This window comes from Teleopsis dalmanni, chromosome 2 (assembly GCF_002237135.1).
Source record: "Teleopsis dalmanni isolate 2A chromosome 2, ASM223713v2, whole genome shotgun sequence".
NCBI lineage: Eukaryota > Metazoa > Arthropoda > Insecta > Diptera > Diopsidae > Teleopsis > Teleopsis dalmanni.
The window spans coordinates 175,588,297-175,599,907 of NC_051847.1; positions in this window are offsets into that span (position 1 = coordinate 175,588,297).

Sequence of the window (11,611 nt, forward strand, 5' to 3'; positions counted from 1 at the left end):
GTAAATCTCTTAAATAATAATTTATTTCTAACCCATCAATTCTTACGGTTGTTGCATAAAAATCTATTATAATTTTAATAAAATATTAGCAATAAATTACATTAGGTAGGTTATAAACTTTTTGGTCTGACAAATAGAAGGATCCTCTTGAAAAATAATAAGGTAGATACCAAATGAAAAGTATCTTACACAACAACATATATTTGCATCTAAAACTAATCTAATTTTAAATGAGATTATAGCAATTTTAGAATTCAGTTAGAATAGATACAGAATGGTGACATTATATATTCCAATAAATATACGAAATATATTTTAAATTATTTTTGTTTCATTTAAAATCCGAAAATTATTTCACAAATGGATAGTGAATCTTAGTTAAAGTGATTTATCTTATCGTGCTAATTAAGAACACATATTATTTATGTGTTACAGCTTTCTGGGAACTGTGATGTCCCCTTCACTATGTCACAAACATTTTAAAAAACTTAATAAAGCATTTCCCAATAAAGTGTGAAGATCTTACAAAAGTAGTTCACTGTGGCATTTCACTTTCAATTTTTTTGGGCTTTTAAATTGTATCTGTGTTGCTGCCACATTTGGAATGTTTGTTCCGCCTTCTGCTGCTAGGTTTTGTGTTGCACGGTAACCGTTTTTTCTGGGCACTTAAATTTTTTATTACCTGTAATAAAAAAAGATTAATATGGGCGTGTTGGGTGTGATTTTGTAATCCCAATGTTTGAAAAATGTTTATGTCTATTTCGTATATATATTCATTATAATTAATTTTTTCATTTATTTGTTTAAACATGAAATTGGTCATGTATCCTTAATGGATTATATGTTATATTGTTTATGCCTCAATACGTGATATGTTACTTGATATTCATTTGATTTACATTATATTATTGAAATTATTAAATGAATTTGAGTAGTTAATAGTTTGCAATTCATGTATTGAAATTATTATATGAATGGAGTAGTTAATAGTTTGCAATTCATGCACATGAAATATCTTTGACGATCTTTTAAATTTCTGGTAAAAAGGAAATCCACAAAAATAGATTATAATTGTACGAATATTTATTTCTAAGCAATTGATAAAAAAATTTAATTAAAAATTTGGAGTAGTATGACAGGAAAACTATTTTGAAAAGATATTTAATTTAAATATTTAATTCACTTTGTTAAGCTGAGAATTCATCTGTGAAATCAAACCAAAATGATAGCAAGACGAAATCTCTAAAAATGTCTAATTGCAATGAGAGACTAAGTAATATTAGTCAATGTCTTTACTTATAGAAATAATAATAGTATAATGTTTCAATAAAACAAACATTTTAAATTGCTAATAAAATACAGAGATCCCTAAACATCTCAATTCGCACAAAAACTGAGGTCAAAGAGAATATCACAGATCATGTTTTGGGTGGCAACAAGTCAATTACCAATTACTGAGAACATAATAGTCCGATTATATGAAATTCTCAATTATAACCTTCAAAACAGTAAAAGACCTGGAGAGTCATGCAACACATAGAACAAACAGAAAATTTATGTTATGACGGGGTCGACCGTCATATGAATGTCATATATACTAAGAGGTTAAATTTCTTTTTGAAATTTTAATTTCAAAGCAATGATGATGAATAATAAGTAGAAAGCGAAAACCATTTCTTTTGTCAAACTCCTTCTATAGGCACTTTACCATTCAGATAACCTAACAAAAAAAGGCAATAAAAAAGTTGCCAAAGTCCAACAACAAATAACGATCGTTCAGAAAATATGAAATTAGGACAGATATATATAGTAAAATATATTGACTGTACCCTAATCTAATAATTCTAGACGTGGAACGTATACCACACATCAGAACAATTTGAAATGATTAAGTTTGAAACAACAGTGTTGAAAATATTTCGTCCATCAATCGTTACTAAGAAAGGATGGGTAGGATAATAAAGCATGGTTATAGATTTAGCGTTGTATTCTACTATTGGTAACAAGTAATTGGGTGTTCCTTTTTCGAACGATTATCCAAATAAACGTCGGGAAGCGAAAATTGTTGACTTATAGAAATTGATTATTGCAAAAGTGGTTTATTTCTTAATAAACTTTTCTTATTATATCTTTTAATTCTGTTTTTTTGTTAATACTTAATAATCCAAAAGCAAAAGGAATATAACAAAAAATATATAATACTAGACTTATATACTAAACTTCTTAATACGCTCCTTGTACATGTTATATAAAAGGATATAGCAATTTTTTGGAGTGTTAAATGAGATGTACAACAAAAAAGATTGAGTAATATTGATTTAATCTACTCCAACTTAACCCACTATTCAATTTTGATAAGTTTTTGTTATGGTAGAAGTAAATGGAAAGGTGTAAGACATTGAAAAGGGGACAATACTATAATATTGGACATATATGTATTTTTTTAATTCTTTCTTTTATTGATTCTTAATAATCTAAAAGCAAATGAAATATAACAGAAAAGATATAATACTAGATTTATATATTTATTTTCTTAAAATGCTCCTTATACGAGTTATACAGTAGAGCATAGCAATTTTTAGAAGTCCTAAATGAGGTGTACAATAAAAAACTTTGACAAATATAGGCTAAATCTCTCCTCACCCACTATTCACTTCTGATAAGTTTTTGGAAAGGGAAAAGCAAAAGGATAGTTGTACAATATTGGGAAAGGGATAATACTGGACTTATATGTTGAATTTCTTTGAATGCTACTTATATATATTACATAGAGAAGCGTGAAATTTTTCCAAGGCCTTAACTAAGATATACAACAAAAAGTGTGTAGAAACTGATCTATTCTAAATTGATCTACCCCACAATTCACATCAATTTAGTGTATATCACAATTTTCATTCTAATGTGACTTCTTGTTTTTTTTATATTTTGTTTAATAATAAAAATCATTAATATTTATTTACATATATGCGTAATTCATTACAATTAACGCAATTGTTGAATTCCTTAAATACGCATGAACCACCAACGCCTGAAGAATCTTGAAAGGTACTCGTGCCAAAGCCATTTTAACTTGAGTCACTATATACTGCTATATTGAATAATTTATGAATATTGTAAATATCGAATGCTGTAGGTGTGACAAAAAAAGAATGCATAAATTATTATAGAAAATATTTAGGACATTTCATAATGAATTGCAATTCTCTTGAAGTTAATGTAAATTTACATAAAACAGAATTAAATTAAGCATCTTTTATGTCACCGCAACATTAATATGTGTTAATGACAAAAAATAATTACTTAATTTAGTATTTATGATATGCGTGTAAGGTCTACAACAATTTGTTTATTATTTAAAAACAGCAAAACTATTTGTTTGTATAAAATATTGGACAACTATTAAATCGCAAGTGATCGAATTATGTTCACAGAGCTCTTTCTTAAACTAGTTCAATGTCATAAAAGTATTCAAGAATGCATTAATTAAGAAACCAAATTGTTACAAGTACATAGAGTATTGGAATATTAATATACAAGAATTGAAAACTGTGTATATACCATATATAAAAAATACTTTCAATTTTTTGTTATTACTATTTAATATTCATTTTATTATTATTTATTTTGTTGTTCTTTTTCGATTTTTTTTTAATGAACCATTGAACACGCGTACAAATGAATATGGGTACATTCACATTTTTTTTTTTTTTTGAAAGACACTATCTCAAATTGACCTCTAGAACTCAAGAAAATAAAAATCAACATGTGTGTGCCAATAAATCAATATCTTTTGAAAAGTAATCTAGTGTGAATATAGAAATATGTAGATTATGTGACAGAAATTTCAAGCAAGTTTGAGTAAGTTGACTGACTTCTATATTGGCATTTGTGTTTTATGAACTTATTAAGAGCACAGAAGGATATTGTTATATGAGTTCGAAATGCACAAAAAAAATAATATTTCTAAAGATTTAATTTATTTTTAATAATTATACATATACATGCAGATACATATAAATATATTGTATACATAATTTATGATATTTTGGTGAAGTCTGTGATGAAATCTGACTAAACTGATTTGACAAGCTTTGAAGTTTTTCGCATTTTCAATTATTTTGTATTTAAAATTAACTTTGGCTTTTGGCAGTTGAGTACGCCTCCAAAGCAGATAAATGCAGTTGAATTTCGGCACTGCACGCAATAAACTCGTTAGAAATAAAAAACTTAAGAATTAAAAAGTGGGCGTTCTTGTTAAATTCAATAGTGAAATCAAGCTAAGAATCTAATACAATATAAGTAGAATGCGGATCAGCCATAAAACATATTTTGTTTAAATACTTATCAACTGGTAGGCAATATAATAATAACCACTCCTTGACCACTTATATTCTACCAAAATGGTCATAAAAATTAACCCATTCGTTTGTGCAACTAATTGACAAATCGTTCAGTAACTTAGATTTAAACAAAAAAAAAATAAATAAATAAATATATAAGTAAATAAAATAAAAAAAATTGAAAGCTTAAAGGCCAATGCGTTACTGCATAAAATTCGCAAATGTTTATATACATGAAATTGTGTATACAATAATGACACCTTCATGGGACATGGCAGCTTCAATGACCAATAAAGTAAGTACGGCATTGGCAGCAGCAACTGCTGCAATCGCAGCTTCGACTTGAGTTCGATTTTGTGAAAGGTGCTGTGCGTGCTTTAAGCTGATTGCTCAGTTGCAATATGCAAATGTGCCGTAATTTCAGCAATTTACATTAATTTATTCTTTAAAAATAGTTTTAAATATTTTTGTTTCATTTTACATACTTTTCAAGTTATTTTGTCAGTTTTTAGTTTTTTTTTAAAATGTTCCAGATTTATACTTACGCAAGTTTTAAATAGACCGTTGGTTCATTCGACTAACTTCCACAGTAACCTGACATCAGCTACATTTTAGTAAGATAATAAATATATCTCTGCTCTCTGTGTGTAAGGAACGACTTCATAAAAATATATTGTAATTATACTTTCTCAATTAAAAATATACTCCTGGGTCTAAGTAAGTCAGTTAATTTGGCTAACTTCCACACTACATTACTAAACTAACCTATATTGTTGTGAAATGTCCCAGATACATACTTTTAAAATATAAATTGATCGGTGGTTCTAAGTTAGTTTGTTAATATGACTGACAACCCCACTAACTTAACCTCACCCATATTTCTGAAAAAAAGATGTATCCTTGATCTGATGAAATGGGTTTCATAAAAATATTTAGAACAGCATTATTTATAAATAAATGATAGTAAGTAAATATTCTGCACCTTATCTGTGAACTGTCAACATTTGAGAGAATAATTATCTGTAACTTGATTTTCAATATAAAAAAATTTTGTACAGGTCGTTCAACAAACCAACATTAAATAAAGAACAAATATTTAATTCTGATTTAAATTAGATCAAAGTAATCCAAAATTACAGAGAATGCTAAAAAGAAATGTATGCAGAAAGAATTTACAATCCAGCAAACATTTAATCATAGATAATTAAATGTACATAATATATATATTATATACATGTCATATAATTAAATGGTAGTTTTTAACGGATAGTATCTAAAGACCATTTTCAATCAACGAAACACCGCGTAAGTTCAAAAAGTTCTTAAAAAAAAAAAAATCTATGTGTCGACGTTGTCGAAGAGGAGAACCTCATATATCGGCTATAAAATATCAAATTTTAACAAAACTACTCTGCACTTGGTGCCACATACTCTTATAAAAAATCAAAAAAACTAAAGAGCTAAGATTTCAAATATAAAAGCAATCGAATCCACGATAGTGAAATCAAGGATTGTGATGAAATGTCGTGTCTCATTGATGAACAGCGCAAGGTTTCTCTTTGTTGTGTTAATTGATATAGGAATATTGAAGGAAAAGCACTTAAAGACGACATGGCCGAAAGATGTTATCAAATGTTAAGGAATATTAAAGAAAAAATAGTAGAAGACAAGACGACCCGAAGAAACTCTCAAATGCACATAAATGAGGCTGATACCTTGGTATTGTGTTTAAAAACATTAACGAGTTTAACATCTCGATAATTAATGAGTTATGTAGTAACAGCAAAGAATGTGAAGTTACCTTATAGCCTAGGTTAGACAGAACTGGAATTAGAACGCTTTTCGTGGTTTACTATATCAGCAATAACTACACTTACCAATATTTCAAGGGTGCCATAAACCGACAAGTAAGTTATGTAGGTGTTTTCTTAATGAAGATGAGATGGAATTTATCAATAACAACTATTTTTTGTTTTTTGGGACTTTTTTTGAGTCTCTTAGTGTTTTGGATTGATTGTGTATTAATTAGTGAATTGTACGTTAACTTAAACCTACTCAGTAAATATATGTTTTTACTTTTGTATATATATTTTTTTGCTAAATTTTTTTCTTTATAAATGCGACATGTTTTTTGCTCTCGCACCTCCATCTAAAATTCAGGCCAATACCTGCATTCATAAATTTACGTTCGACTGTCAATAGATTCTCCACATACCCACACATTTCCTCTAAAAACTCATTATGTCTAATGAATTTTCATTTTCCTCTGCGAAGCGGTAGCAATTTAGCAGTTTAGCAATTTATCGAGTTATTGCCAATATTTTCTCGAAACTGCAGTTAAATATTTATTTCTCACTTGAGTGTTAATAACTTCATGATGCAGTTGTCAATCACTGGTTTGCAAATAAATAAATAAATAGTACATATTTATATTTAAGACACAAAAGTGGATACCACGTTATTTGCTGAATAATTCTGCAAAAAATAAGTAATAAATATCATTTCTTTTTAATGTTTAACTATTTATTCATTTATACTTTTATTTGCTATGTCATTAGACTATTTAGTCAACTCATGTAAATTTCTATCCATTTGAACTTATCTTTTAAGATTAAACTTGAAGTTTTTTTAACAAATATTGCCAAGTAAAATCATTTCCTTATAGCAATTGTGGAAAATCGTAATACATATGTGAAATTATAAGCAAAAAAAAAGTAAAAGATATTATATATAATAAAAAGGTGATGTTTATTTTAGTTTTATATTTCATTTATGCTCTTAACAGTTTCAAATAAAAATCAAAAACCTGATATCATCCTTACTAAGCAAAACATTATTTGAACTTTCATTACTGACACAGAAAGTCATGAAAAATGAAAACAATATATTTTCCAGATAAATTTGCGGTCGTGGTTAATGGAAAATCATTTTATTAATGCTAGTTATAAATCTTTATATGAATTTGTTTTTTACCGGATTTAATGTCGTTACTTTGTTTATATCACTTTAAATATTATCAGATTTATTTGAATAAAAACACTAATTTTATTTTCTTTTTCTTATGGTAGTATAAACAAAAAAAAATCGACCTTTAACCCATTAACCTATGTAACCCATTAAAAAAACAATTCAATTAAGTAAACAAAGTCGATACCAATATTTATAATTATATGAATCTTATTAATATATATTAACATTGCATTCAATGTAAATATATTTATAAATTTTATATATTTTAAAAAGTATTAAACAAACACAACACAAAAAGTAAAATTAACAAAAAAAGACTTTTAGAGTTAAGGAACAAGGAATGAAGAATATAAGAATATAATAGAATGTAGAATAGAATAGATATAATAAATTTACGAATACGTCTTCAATTATCTAGAAAAACAAATTATTAGAAGGGGTACATTTTACAACCAAAAGCGTGGGGATAATTTATTTAATTTAACAGAAACAAAGGTGATCTACATGAAGACTGCATCACTTCGCCCTTAAAAACAACAACAAACGACATAGGTAAGACTGCACTTCAATAAATCCCTTTTTTCTTGATATGATATGCTTCAACTTACTATTATTTATCAAAGATTGGAATAAAAGCCACTCACACCTATTTAATCGGTAAAATTTAAAATGAAATTTCCGACTCGGCAGAGTAAAACACGTTTTAAACTCCGCAATTACGAGAAAATAAGTCCAGTATCTCTATTCGATTTTTCTTCAATCGAATGTGGTTTGGGCTCCTGAATCAAGAAATGTTCTTAAATATGTCATAATCTTATATTTTCTGGGTTAGTTTTGAAGACTCTTTTTGGAGGTAGCATAATATATGGCAATGGTCGTGAGGTTCAAATTATAAAAATAATAGTGCAGATCATGTGTTTAATGCCGTTGGTATAAAGGTGTAAAAAAGAATAGCAGATAATAAATCAAATTAATTAAGTATATGTTTAAATCATGTTATATGTAATAAACTACATACTTCCAGCTTCAGTGCCTATGCATGATATTAAAATCATTAAAGTTACTACAGAATGAAAAAGACTCTGAACAGAAAAAAAGAAATACTGAAAAGTTTTTCTCTAGGATAATATATATATATATATATTATTATATATGATATTTTATTGTCATTATTTTGTAGGACTCATATCATTTTTAACATAATATAGATACAATTGAAATTAAATCAAATATATAATATTGCATATTTCTCTCCACTGAAGTAATCAGATCGCCCAAGCCATACCCTTGCAAGTAAAAACTACAATAATTTAGTAATCTACTTATGAGCCCAATAATATTAGAGTTACGTACTAGTATAAGTTGTTGCATATAACTAGAATAACTACATTTAAGGTTCATTGGTAATAAGTCAAAAAATAAGTCAAAAAACTTAAAAACAAAATATTTAGAAATAATCATTATTTTAAATTATATAATGTATTAATTTAATAAATTAATTAAAATCAAAAGACATAATCAATAAATTCATTTAATCATATTTTTTAATTTTGTACGATAATGAACAAAACATCAATGATAAATAATTTTTCACTCTTTAAAAATAAATAAAGTTTTTAATTTATTTTAAACATTGTCAAAAATGTCCAAATTTTTTTTATTCCTTAGCCTCGAGACATTTTAGGTTAGTACTTGAGTTAACCTTCTGCTTATTCCATATTATCAGACAAGTTCATTCCAAGCACAGATGAAATTACAAGTCTCCAAAAATTTGTTAAGTAATTTTAAATTTTAAATTAAAAGATAACTTTGAAAATAATATTAAGAGTTATTTTCTTTTTCTCTTTGGCCAGAATATAAAAGAAAAATGGATTTTTTTCTATAAGTGAATTAGAAAATATTTTAGATTCTCATTATCTTTCTTTAAGAGCTGACTTAGTGATGTCGCGGGCCACATAAATATTAGCCGTGGGCGGTATGAGGTCCGAGAATCATATTTTGGACTGTCCTACTCTTAGGTGGGACATCGAGTCTATAAGTAGTTTTCGTGAAATTAATCACAGACTCTCTCTTAAACTTAACCAAATTTTTGACTAAGCTTAAATTTATTTTTTTTAATTGGTGAATAAAATAAATTAAGTAATTTTCTTTTTGAAGTCAAACAACAATTGCCTTAAATTAATTAAATTTAATTTAACTTAATTTATATACTGACAAGATTAGATAAAAAAATTAAAAAATTAATAACATATTATTCATGGTTTAATGGTTGTCATATATATTCCAAAAGTGAAAGATCTAAAAAAGTAATTGAATTGACAAATAACATATTAAAAATAAAAGATACTACAAATTAACCAGCAGTTGCTGTTTAACCAAATTACATGGAAAACAAAAGAGGCAAAAAAACTAATGATAGTACATGATAGATACATAAAAATTTGACTTCACTCGATAAAAAAATACATAAAAATTTAGACATAAAAAAGCACGGGTAGCCAAAGTAGATACACTTTCACCTTCAACACCTTCGCATCTATTTTAATTGCGACTGATGGCAGAGGTACCTGCCTATCTGCGCAGTTAAATTGTAATTAGACTACTGTTATATACAAAATGCTTATACGTGAAAGAAATAAATAAATATAAAATATAAATATAAAATAAAAAAATTATATATGAAAAAACGTGAAGTGCAGCGGTAAATCACAAAAAGCAAAGATCAAAGTTTTTGCAGGTCAGAAAAGTTGTTAACTTTAAGTTAAGATTTAAGACCTAAAGCTGCGAAGACATGAAATATGGCAGCACCCGGCGAACGCCAAAATGCCACACAACATCAACAAATATATTAGCATTGATTTGTTGAAGTGATTAATGGCTTTTGATTTTATGGTGTATTTAATATATAATCATCCAATAGCGATCTTACTCGCTACTTAAAAATAATTTTTTTTTATGTATTATTTTCATCGAATATCTATATAAATATGTAAGAATTGAAATAATTTATTTATTATCATTTCCTTATTTTTTGCAGAATATTATTATTCACATCAACTGCTTTACTACTCACGCCGAGCTGCGCAAATGCACAGTTTCATCATTTTGGTGAACAGGTGAACACCCATTTGGGTTCGGAATGTGCACTTTTACTGGCCGGTCCTGGTCGTTCGTCGGTCTACGACTACAATGTGAATCTGTTCCGTGGTGGAGTGTAAGTAATCGTTTATTTTATAGCACTTACATTTTTTTATAGTAAACACTAAATTTTATTAATTAGTTAATTGACTTTATTCTCAGCCTTTGAGATTGTTCAAATAGGTGTTGAAAACATTTTTCGCTGATAGTAAAACATGTAGTTTTTATATGGCAACACTTTCAACATTCAGTTTTATTTTAATAGCAATTTTTGTTGCTTCAATTAACTCTTAACTAAGCTAATTTTAAGTCGCGCTTACATTTAATCTAAAGTTGTTGAAAGCTGAACGATTTAGGTAAAATTGCTACCTCTAAAAGAAAACCATGTATCTTAAGAGTTGATCGCATCAAAATTTAGCGGAGTCGCGGGTATAACTGGCGTCCAGGGCAAAATTGACTTTGGCGCCTCCCATAAACCATATATACATAAATATACCATACAGGTTATGCACCTCTTGAAGTTCATTCGGCACATTCTATAGTTGTTGCTTAAGGCGCAATATATGCCAATCCGGAACTTGTTACAAATTTAATTAATTTTATAGTTTTTATTTAATTGTTTTTGTAGTCAATACTTAAAATTAAAGGAAACAATTCAGTCGTTGTTAGAAAATTATTAATATAATTTTTAATAATTCCGTTCATATTTTTAGTTGACCTATTTGATACTTAATTAAATTTTTTTTAAGGTTTCTCATGTTCAATTAATACTAAAATTTTCATTGCATTATAAATGAGAATCATTATAAATGTTGAGTATTTTAAGTATGATGTTGTAATATATGCTGCACTTAGCCCTTAGCAAAAATTACATAATAATATTAATAATATTTTTATAGATCTTTTAAGCTGAATACCGCATTTTGAAGAAAAATATTTTTATGTTCAACTTCAAAACGTTAATTTATTATGTTAAGGTATATCGACGCTATCAACACTATCATCATAAATTATTCTTATGAATTTGAATAGTTTTGTTTATAATAAATAAAAAATGGTATTTAAATAACTACTACTACTACCACTACTACTCCTATTAGTATAATATATGTAACCACAATCATTAATTATATTGATGTAATAATTAAAACTATATAAAATTG